The following is an 8,214-nucleotide window of genomic DNA, read 5'->3' as shown; positions in this document are numbered from 1 at the left end:
GCTTTGCACACTGTTGAAAATAGTAAAAATAAAGAACATCCTTGAATAAGTAGGTGTATCCAAACTTTTGACTGGTACTGTATATCATAAGGCCTTACTTTGATGGCCTAATTTTACCCTAACAGAATGGTGTTAGGAAGCTCCTGGTTTACAGACCACATCAGGCCCTACAACTCACATAACGCCGACTTGCAAAGTGATGTGTAAAACCTATTGGAATCCCGGCCGAGTTAGGCTATCCAACAGTTGGATTTTGTTTAACATGCACCCTGCTTTCAGAATGACTCTCCGGGTTAGGAAAGTTGATAAGAAGACTACCTAAACCATTTAAACTGGAACAACCATTTCAGTAACAGGTGCATTAAATCTGACTGATTGGATTAGTTTAGATACATGTGTTATGTATCTTTGTGGCAGCATAATATTAATCAATCAATGTATATACAAAAACACAGATATTTAAAACAATCTTAAATAATCTACCTGAATTAGAGAATACACAGCAAATTTTATTTAATGATAACATATTTGCTTAGGCCACAGGACTCTGTCATTAAAAAATACTGTAAAAGGTGGTTTTCACTCCAAAGGCAAGGCACTTTGGGATATATGAAAATAAGGGCTTTACACTAAGCAGTGTGATAATTTAACACTGAAACGTGTTAACCCATATACCAGTAGACACTGTCAGTGTTGATTTAACATTGGATAATTTTCTGTATAAAATATCGACAGACAATGTATGTCCTAACAATAATGTCGACACTAAAATATATGTAGGCCTAGAGCTAAACAAGCGGTGCAAAAAGGTCACTGTTACTCTGTGTAATCCAACTACGCCCCATTGCTCACCAGGTTGCAGAAGCAGCATAGCCTATTGTTAACTATTATCAACCTAATTCCTCCATTAATCCATCATCTCCTCTCCCCTTCGACCCCAGTTATGATTATCATTTACAGTAGCGGGATTCGCGATTAGATGACCATAAAGGGCGCTGTCTAATTATTCATGGTTCCGCAGCCATTTTACACAAGTGAACATCATTAAAGGCGTTTGGATTGGACTGCAATAATACGTTTGTCGATAAAGTATGCATTATTGACTTTGCCTGCCCACAGATGATTAAATAAGAACGTGTTCTCAACTAACTTGCCTAGTTATAAAGGTTAACTAAAAACTAAAATAAATAAACCTCAATCTGTCACTACATTGCATATTGCAAACAAATGTTTGTCTAATATTATGTTTAGGAATAGTCTATAATGGCCTATTATTAGCCTATTTCCTATTATTATTATTATAGGCTATGGCTATATCATTATTCTTCCGCTGCTAATTATATTATTTGATTGTTTTAGGCGTGGCTATATCATGAGGTGTATTTAATTAGTCTACTTTTTAATCACTACTGTTTTTGTTCCTCAAAGGTCTGTATTAACACAACAACTACAAATAAATCAAAAGTATACAGCTCAGGATCAATTCCAATTAGCCTACGTACCAGAATGATAATCAAAGTGAACTACACTGGTTGCGACAGTAATTTCACCATTAAGGACCACTCAATGATGCTTCACAAACACCCTAATTTAATTTCCTTTGGATTTTTATTAGAGACAGTGAATAATTACATTTAATTTAGCTCTGCACTAGACACCTAAATATATTAGTCGTAGGGCTAATCAAATTACTCCGCGCTCCTCACCAAGCTCTCATAACTTTCCATTAGATTCCCGACAGCTGCGTGCGGCGTAGGGCTTCTGTTTCGACACCTACGTGCAGGTTCAATACCCTTCTATCTACCTCATTCCTGACAGACAATTTTTAAACCGGTCCCTTAGCCGCGAACAGAGAGGCTGCGATGAAGTTTTTAAATGTGTGTGGTTTGGCCCTAACGGCCGATTTCAGTCCATTAAATAGCCTATGTGTTTGTTGATAGTGTGTGTTATTGTTATAAATATTTATCCCACTGCGTTTTAGCAGGTACGGCTAAATGTTGTCATATCCTGTTAACCAGAATTGTATTTAGGCCATTTACAATTACATTTTTGTTTTATGTTGCGCACCAAGCCGTTACTGGGTGTAGATTTATAATATTACTTATTCCTCCAATTAGATCTCAGAACATGAGGTGTCCCACCGACTGAGTTGCAGCAGAATTGAATTAGCCTATTTCTAATTCATTTTTAAGGGAACAGTATATCAAGCCAATGCCAGATATTACAAAGACAACACTGGAGGAAAGGAGGTGACTGACATATAATCACACGGGTGTCCCCTAAGCACTCGTACAATCTCTTCATACATTTTAATGATATGGTGAGATCTTTCCGAAGCACATTATTATTTTATTCATTTTTTTATTTAACCTTTATTTTTAACTACATAAACAACTGTTCTTCTACAATAATCTGCCAGGAGACAGGTTTAAATTCACCCAATGCCACTTTGAGCAACTATGATGTGGCAATGGCTGTAGGTGTAATTGTATTTGCTTTAAAGCAACAGTATTTTGGTAGGTCTGTCTAATATTTTTTTGAAATAGGCCATTGTTATCATGACATGCATTTGCTTGTTAATTTATTCAAGGGAAAATAAATACAAGTTTAACAGTAACCACTACAGTATTATTAGTATTAGTAGTAGTATAATTATTGCGCTATTATTGGTCTGTTATTGTAACTGGTACCATCCATGAGAAGTATTTGCCAGAAATGTAATTTAGAAACATTGCCAAACTAATTTCACCGAGGTCGTGAGGTCAATCTGTGTGATAAACTCATGTGGCTTTCCACAATATCGAGTCAGTTACAGCCACACAGTTTACTGAATCTTATATCGCATGATATGTTTGTCTCGTTGCATCTGGTGTGTGTAGGTTACATTTCGGTATAACTGGGCCCCAAGAGAACAGGCAGGGCTAACCAAAAAATAATATTAGGCCTATAGTTTATGAAATTAATCATAACCAGTGACAATTGCAAGTGGGTGAATAATTTATATAAAAACAGAAACCTCAGCGCTATCTTATTTATAAATCTGAATATGCATTGTCTTTAACGTGCACCGGAAACGATTGTCCTAACGTGTTTATCTCACGAAATTTAAGGAAATAAAATAATTAAAAAAAATGTAATAGTAAGACGCTGTTTCAGAATGAATATACCCCAAACCTGACAGGTCAGCAATTTGATTTATTTAATTATGAAATCAATGTGAAGTAACAACTTTCAAAATATTTCACCTTTACCAATATGACAACATACATTTTATAAGGAAGTCAAAGTGTATCGAAACATTCGATTTTTTTTATAGCCACATAGTTTTTAAATTGTATGCTTATCAATATGGTTTGTAGCAGGCTGTTGCAAACCCATACGTTTTGGCCGTTAGCCTTCTGCAACGTGTTTCATTTGTGACCATACATAATTCCTGATCTAGGCCCTACATTACAACCATCTTAGCCATATAGGGCCGCTTTACACAACACTTCTTTGACAAAACAAACTAGGTCCAACAGAGACACTTGTGTAGTGTAAAGAGATTTAGATTAAAGATTCAAATATATCTTTAAGAGATTTAAGAGATGTCTCCCCACACAACCTCCGGAGTTAGTGTGGGACATCTACACCCAGCAGCCACACCCCCCCTGAGTAGTACAGTGTAAAGACATTTAGCTCTTCCAACACCACATGTCCATGCAATAATTACCGCAATTACCTTAATAATTAATGCAATTATTTACAAATGTGTGGATATTTTACAGTCTTTAATTTTGAATTGGGCCAGTAAACCACACGTTTTTCTCTGTTAGCAAAATTCAAAAAAGGCTGTACAATGTCTACACATGTGTGAATCATTGCATTAATTAAGTGTGCAACATTATGTGCAATATGGTTTAGATGAGAAGCTCCTGTATAGTTTGAATTGGATTTACGGTATACTATCACACATGACGCACGAATTTGCCTTTGGCCACACCACAACTAAGGCTAGTGTAAATAGAAAAGTTGCAAATCTGATGTTGAAGAGAGATAGCTCTCACTAGAGATATTTTACTCATGTAAATCCACTCTTATTTTGAAACACGAATTTACAGTAGGCCTCATTTTCTTGAATCGACCCTTATAAATATCCACATGCCACTGTCTCTGAACGTCTCAATCTGACAAACTCTCACGCATTTTTTCTAACATGTCCAGAGCCTCGTTTCCCAGTTACCATGTAATTTAAGCATTATGATGATCGTACCAGATGCATCGTTATTTGCGAGCCAACGTTTTAAGTGTCCCAAAGAAGCACGTAGAACGTTCCCTAAATGCATCGTTAGACCATGTGTAGATACTGATAGGATCAAAAGAAAAGTATCGCTGTTCTCGCATCAGTTTACCTTAACTTTATAATTATTGATGACGGGTCAGATCATAGAGAGTTACTGTATTTCCACCTATGGATGTAAATAGGCTATTGAGGCGGCTTATTATGCTTACCCAATAATAATGTACTAAATCACAAGATTGGGTACATCATTGCGCACATGTTGTTACACATCGTGAAACACATTGAGGAAAGAATTACAACCTGTAGCCCAGTCGCCAAATGTTAACACAAAATTGATTGAACATTAAATTGATTTCGTGTTCCTTAAACAACAGGAAGTATATTGTACACTCAACTTTCCTGCCAGTTCTTGACTATGGTAACACCATTAACCACTAGGCTACTCTTAAACCTTTGGATGCCGTCTAGCATAGCATCCTTCGTTTTATCACAAGTGACAGTTTTAATAATCATCACTGCATCCTGTATCAAAAGGTTGGCTGGTCCTCATGAAAGTCGCGCAGACCACTCCACTAATCTTTTTTTGTTTACAAAGCTCTACTACACAAGTTTCTGATTTACCTAACTTCGTTGTTGAAGTATAAAAACATGTTACCAAACCCGTTCACATGGTTGGTTAACTCTTGAGGTTCCTCGGGTCTCGCTCAAATAAGATACACCTGATTTTAGATTTAATGCAACTCACCGCTGGAACAATTTAGAAAACCCATTACAATTGGATGTTCGTTCTGGTGCCACTCGGGCAATGTAAAGTGTTGATTGAGGACCTAGTAGTTTAGGAATGAATGTAACTCTTACTTTTTGTGTTGTGCTGTATTTTTGAATTTACATTGTATTGATTGCTGTTTTGTTTCATATTATATTTGGTTGTTGTGTTGACACTCGATGTTTTTTTCTCCTGAATAAATAAATAACACCAAATGTAAATAGTCCTAGCCTATATAGGCCCATGCAGCCTAACTTTTAATGCAGTCATCTCGATTTTCATTTGAAGCATCAAATTATCAAATTGTAACAATTGCAAATAATTTGGCAACTTTGTAGGCTATTTGTAGTTAACTTTGCTCAGAAGTTAGCGGCATTCACAGTCAGACGGATAGCCTAAACATCTTGATTCTGTGTTAAGCGAAGATCTTCTGTGAACCAAATGACATGGAAGGGCAAAAAATCATCTAAGGTAAGAATGTTCTGAAAATGATCTTAACGCTACGAAGGCTCTGTGAAACGAGGCCTACAACAATCCTTTATGCTTTCCGCTCAAAAGCGCAACCTTTTTTTGCCCACGTTTTTTTGTACAAAACGTTGATAAAAATAGGGACAGACCTTTCTAGGGTTTTGTCCAAAAGCTTATACCTTTATCCCTGCAGCTTTATATTTATGGTTTTCACTTTCAGTTGATGGAGACCGGGTGTTACCTGCACTCTTGCCTCTGACAGTCCCAGCCTCTGGCTCCAGCTCTTCCCGCATGAAGGCGTCGGGGTAGTGAGTCTCGTCGAACAAGCGCTCCAGCTCGTTGAGCTGTTCCAGAGTAAAGTTTGTCCTGCTCCGCCGCTGCTTCAGTTTGCTCTGTGCGTCCTCGTCCTCAGACTTTACGTCGTCCTTCTTCTCTTTACACTCATATATCCCTGCGTGAACACACGTTTTAAAATACAGTACACCTTCTTAAACATAACAAACCATTGCACCTGCAACTACTCTCTCTCTCTCTCTCTCTCTCTCTCTCTCTCTCTCTCTCTCTTTCTCACACACACACACACGCGCGCGCACATACGCACACACGCAGGCTCCGTTTGTAGCGTATATTTACTTGGTGGGATATATAGTAAGTGTTAAGGTAGCCAGCCAGAGAAAGAGAAGAGAACGTTTTTCAGAAGCTCGATCTCTATTGGTCAAAATACAATTTACAAATGTATTTAGAAATAAATTACCAAAATGCAGGCTATATTATATTGAACATGATTCACACACGTTATGATATCCTCGATCATAAAAGCATGTAACGGTCAGGTCTATTATAATTTCCTCAATGGCATTTAACAGACTGCACATGGCACCTTTATTGGCAGGAATGCCCTGCCGAAAACGCAACAATATTCACCATCTAAAACTGAGCATGGCTATACCCAACACCAACCATTATATGCTATTATTTTTAATGTGATTATTATTTTGGAAAATTATTGTGGTCATTGTTTTACAGTAAGTTGTGAATTGTATTTTTTTTATGATTATATAAATATTTTTCTTCTAGATTGAAAAAAAGTAATTCCTCGAGTTTGTAACCTATTAGTTTAATTGTTGTGAAATGACCTAGGCCTATCTATCATACAACAAACCATTTCCATGGCAGTTAAACTTATAAACCTGATAAATAACTTAACTTAGTGTGTATAAAAGTCTATAAATCTGAATATTTCACAAGATTTCACAAGTTAATAGTTTTTACTTAAAAGACAGTTATGTTCAGATAGTTATTGATGACAGGTTATAAACATATTATTACCGGGTCTAATGTCTTGGTATATCATTAATATCATCATCATATTTTGCCTGTAACAAAAAACATTTCATAATTATAGACGCACCTATAGACGGACCAATTGTGTGCTATACAAAAAGGTAGTGTGGAGAACTTACATCCAAACACTGATAGGCCTATTACAGTGCAAGAGCATGCATCCAACTTCGAGGTGCACGGGATAATTTTGTGTATAAAGTTATTTGTATGTCTATATGTGTTATGTAATGTAAATGAAAGCAAGAAGCACTTCATATAGGTGAACAGTCAAAATAAAAATGTCTGGTCCATTGAACGAGATATTAAAATATAAATTATTAGGCTACTGTATCCTGACTGGCAGAAGGGAAAGTATCACTCCTATTCATTGTGCAGTGGAAGCATTGCTGTAGCCTATCATGAATCTCATCGCCATCAATACGTGATTATTCATCGATATGATTTGCTATTTAATATGCTACAATGATCGACAGCATTGAGATAATATTGATATTATATAGATTACATTCAAAATAGGCTATTATAGAGAAAAGTGTTTCAAATAATCTGCAAATTACTACGACCTGTGTTTACGAGATACCTTCAACAATAACTGCAGTAATCGAAATGTTTTCGTTACAGTTTTGAGCGTATCAATGTTTTTGCCACAATACCTTTACAATCGATGTCTGTTATTGTTAAAACCAAGGGCTTGATCCGTCTAAGAATGCGATGCATCTCAGCCATTCACGCTACAACTCGAGCGGGTGGATAAAAAACGTACCTTCTGTGGCCCTTGAAACGTTAAACTCCTTGAGTTTTTCTTTCTCTAGCTCTATGTGCTCCTTGAATAGATGTACTGGGAAGTGGTTGCTGCCTTCCGTTATGTCCTGTAGACTTGTCTCCGAGTTCCCTAGCTCCCTTGCACGCGCCAAACCACTCTCCAAAACTTCCCTGTACGTGATACTCTCCTTACTGCTCTCCTTGGTTTTCTGGTCGAAAGATTTCGAGACGAACGCTGTAAGTTCTTCCATGGCCGCTCAGTGGTCCTGAGCACCGAAATCCACTTTAAAATTACCTATATAACCTCAGCAGTCTGCTCGTAGAGCGCTCCGTCGTGATATCACTCCTGCTGTTATGATTGTGTTTTTGAGAGCACACTATTTATACATCGCCACCTCAGCCCAGCCCCCATATCTGTGTCTTGGGCAATTATGGGCTCGACTTGTCTGAATTCAACTTTCAGCAGCTTCTCCAGAAATCAATGCTTCGACGGAGGCGGTTAATTGAATTACGGGTCATTAAAATGCCTAAGGTGCCTTACGGCGAAAAGCGTGCGAGATCTGTAGGCCCATGTTTAATTAATTCAACGATA

General features: G+C 37.2%; 1 pseudogene; it reads right to left on the bottom strand.

The window, feature by feature from the left end:
* Positions 1-5,757: 5,757 nt before the first annotated feature.
* LOC135534861 (short stature homeobox protein-like) lies at positions 5,758-7,960 on the bottom strand (annotated as a pseudogene).
* Positions 7,961-8,214: the final 254 nt, after the last annotated feature.

This window comes from Oncorhynchus masou, unplaced genomic scaffold (genome assembly GCF_036934945.1).
Source record: "Oncorhynchus masou masou isolate Uvic2021 unplaced genomic scaffold, UVic_Omas_1.1 unplaced_scaffold_4038, whole genome shotgun sequence".
NCBI classification, from domain to species: domain Eukaryota; kingdom Metazoa; phylum Chordata; class Actinopteri; order Salmoniformes; family Salmonidae; genus Oncorhynchus; species Oncorhynchus masou.
The sequence above is the reverse complement of the archived record's forward strand: the minus strand, read 5'-3'. Positions and strand labels throughout refer to the sequence as shown.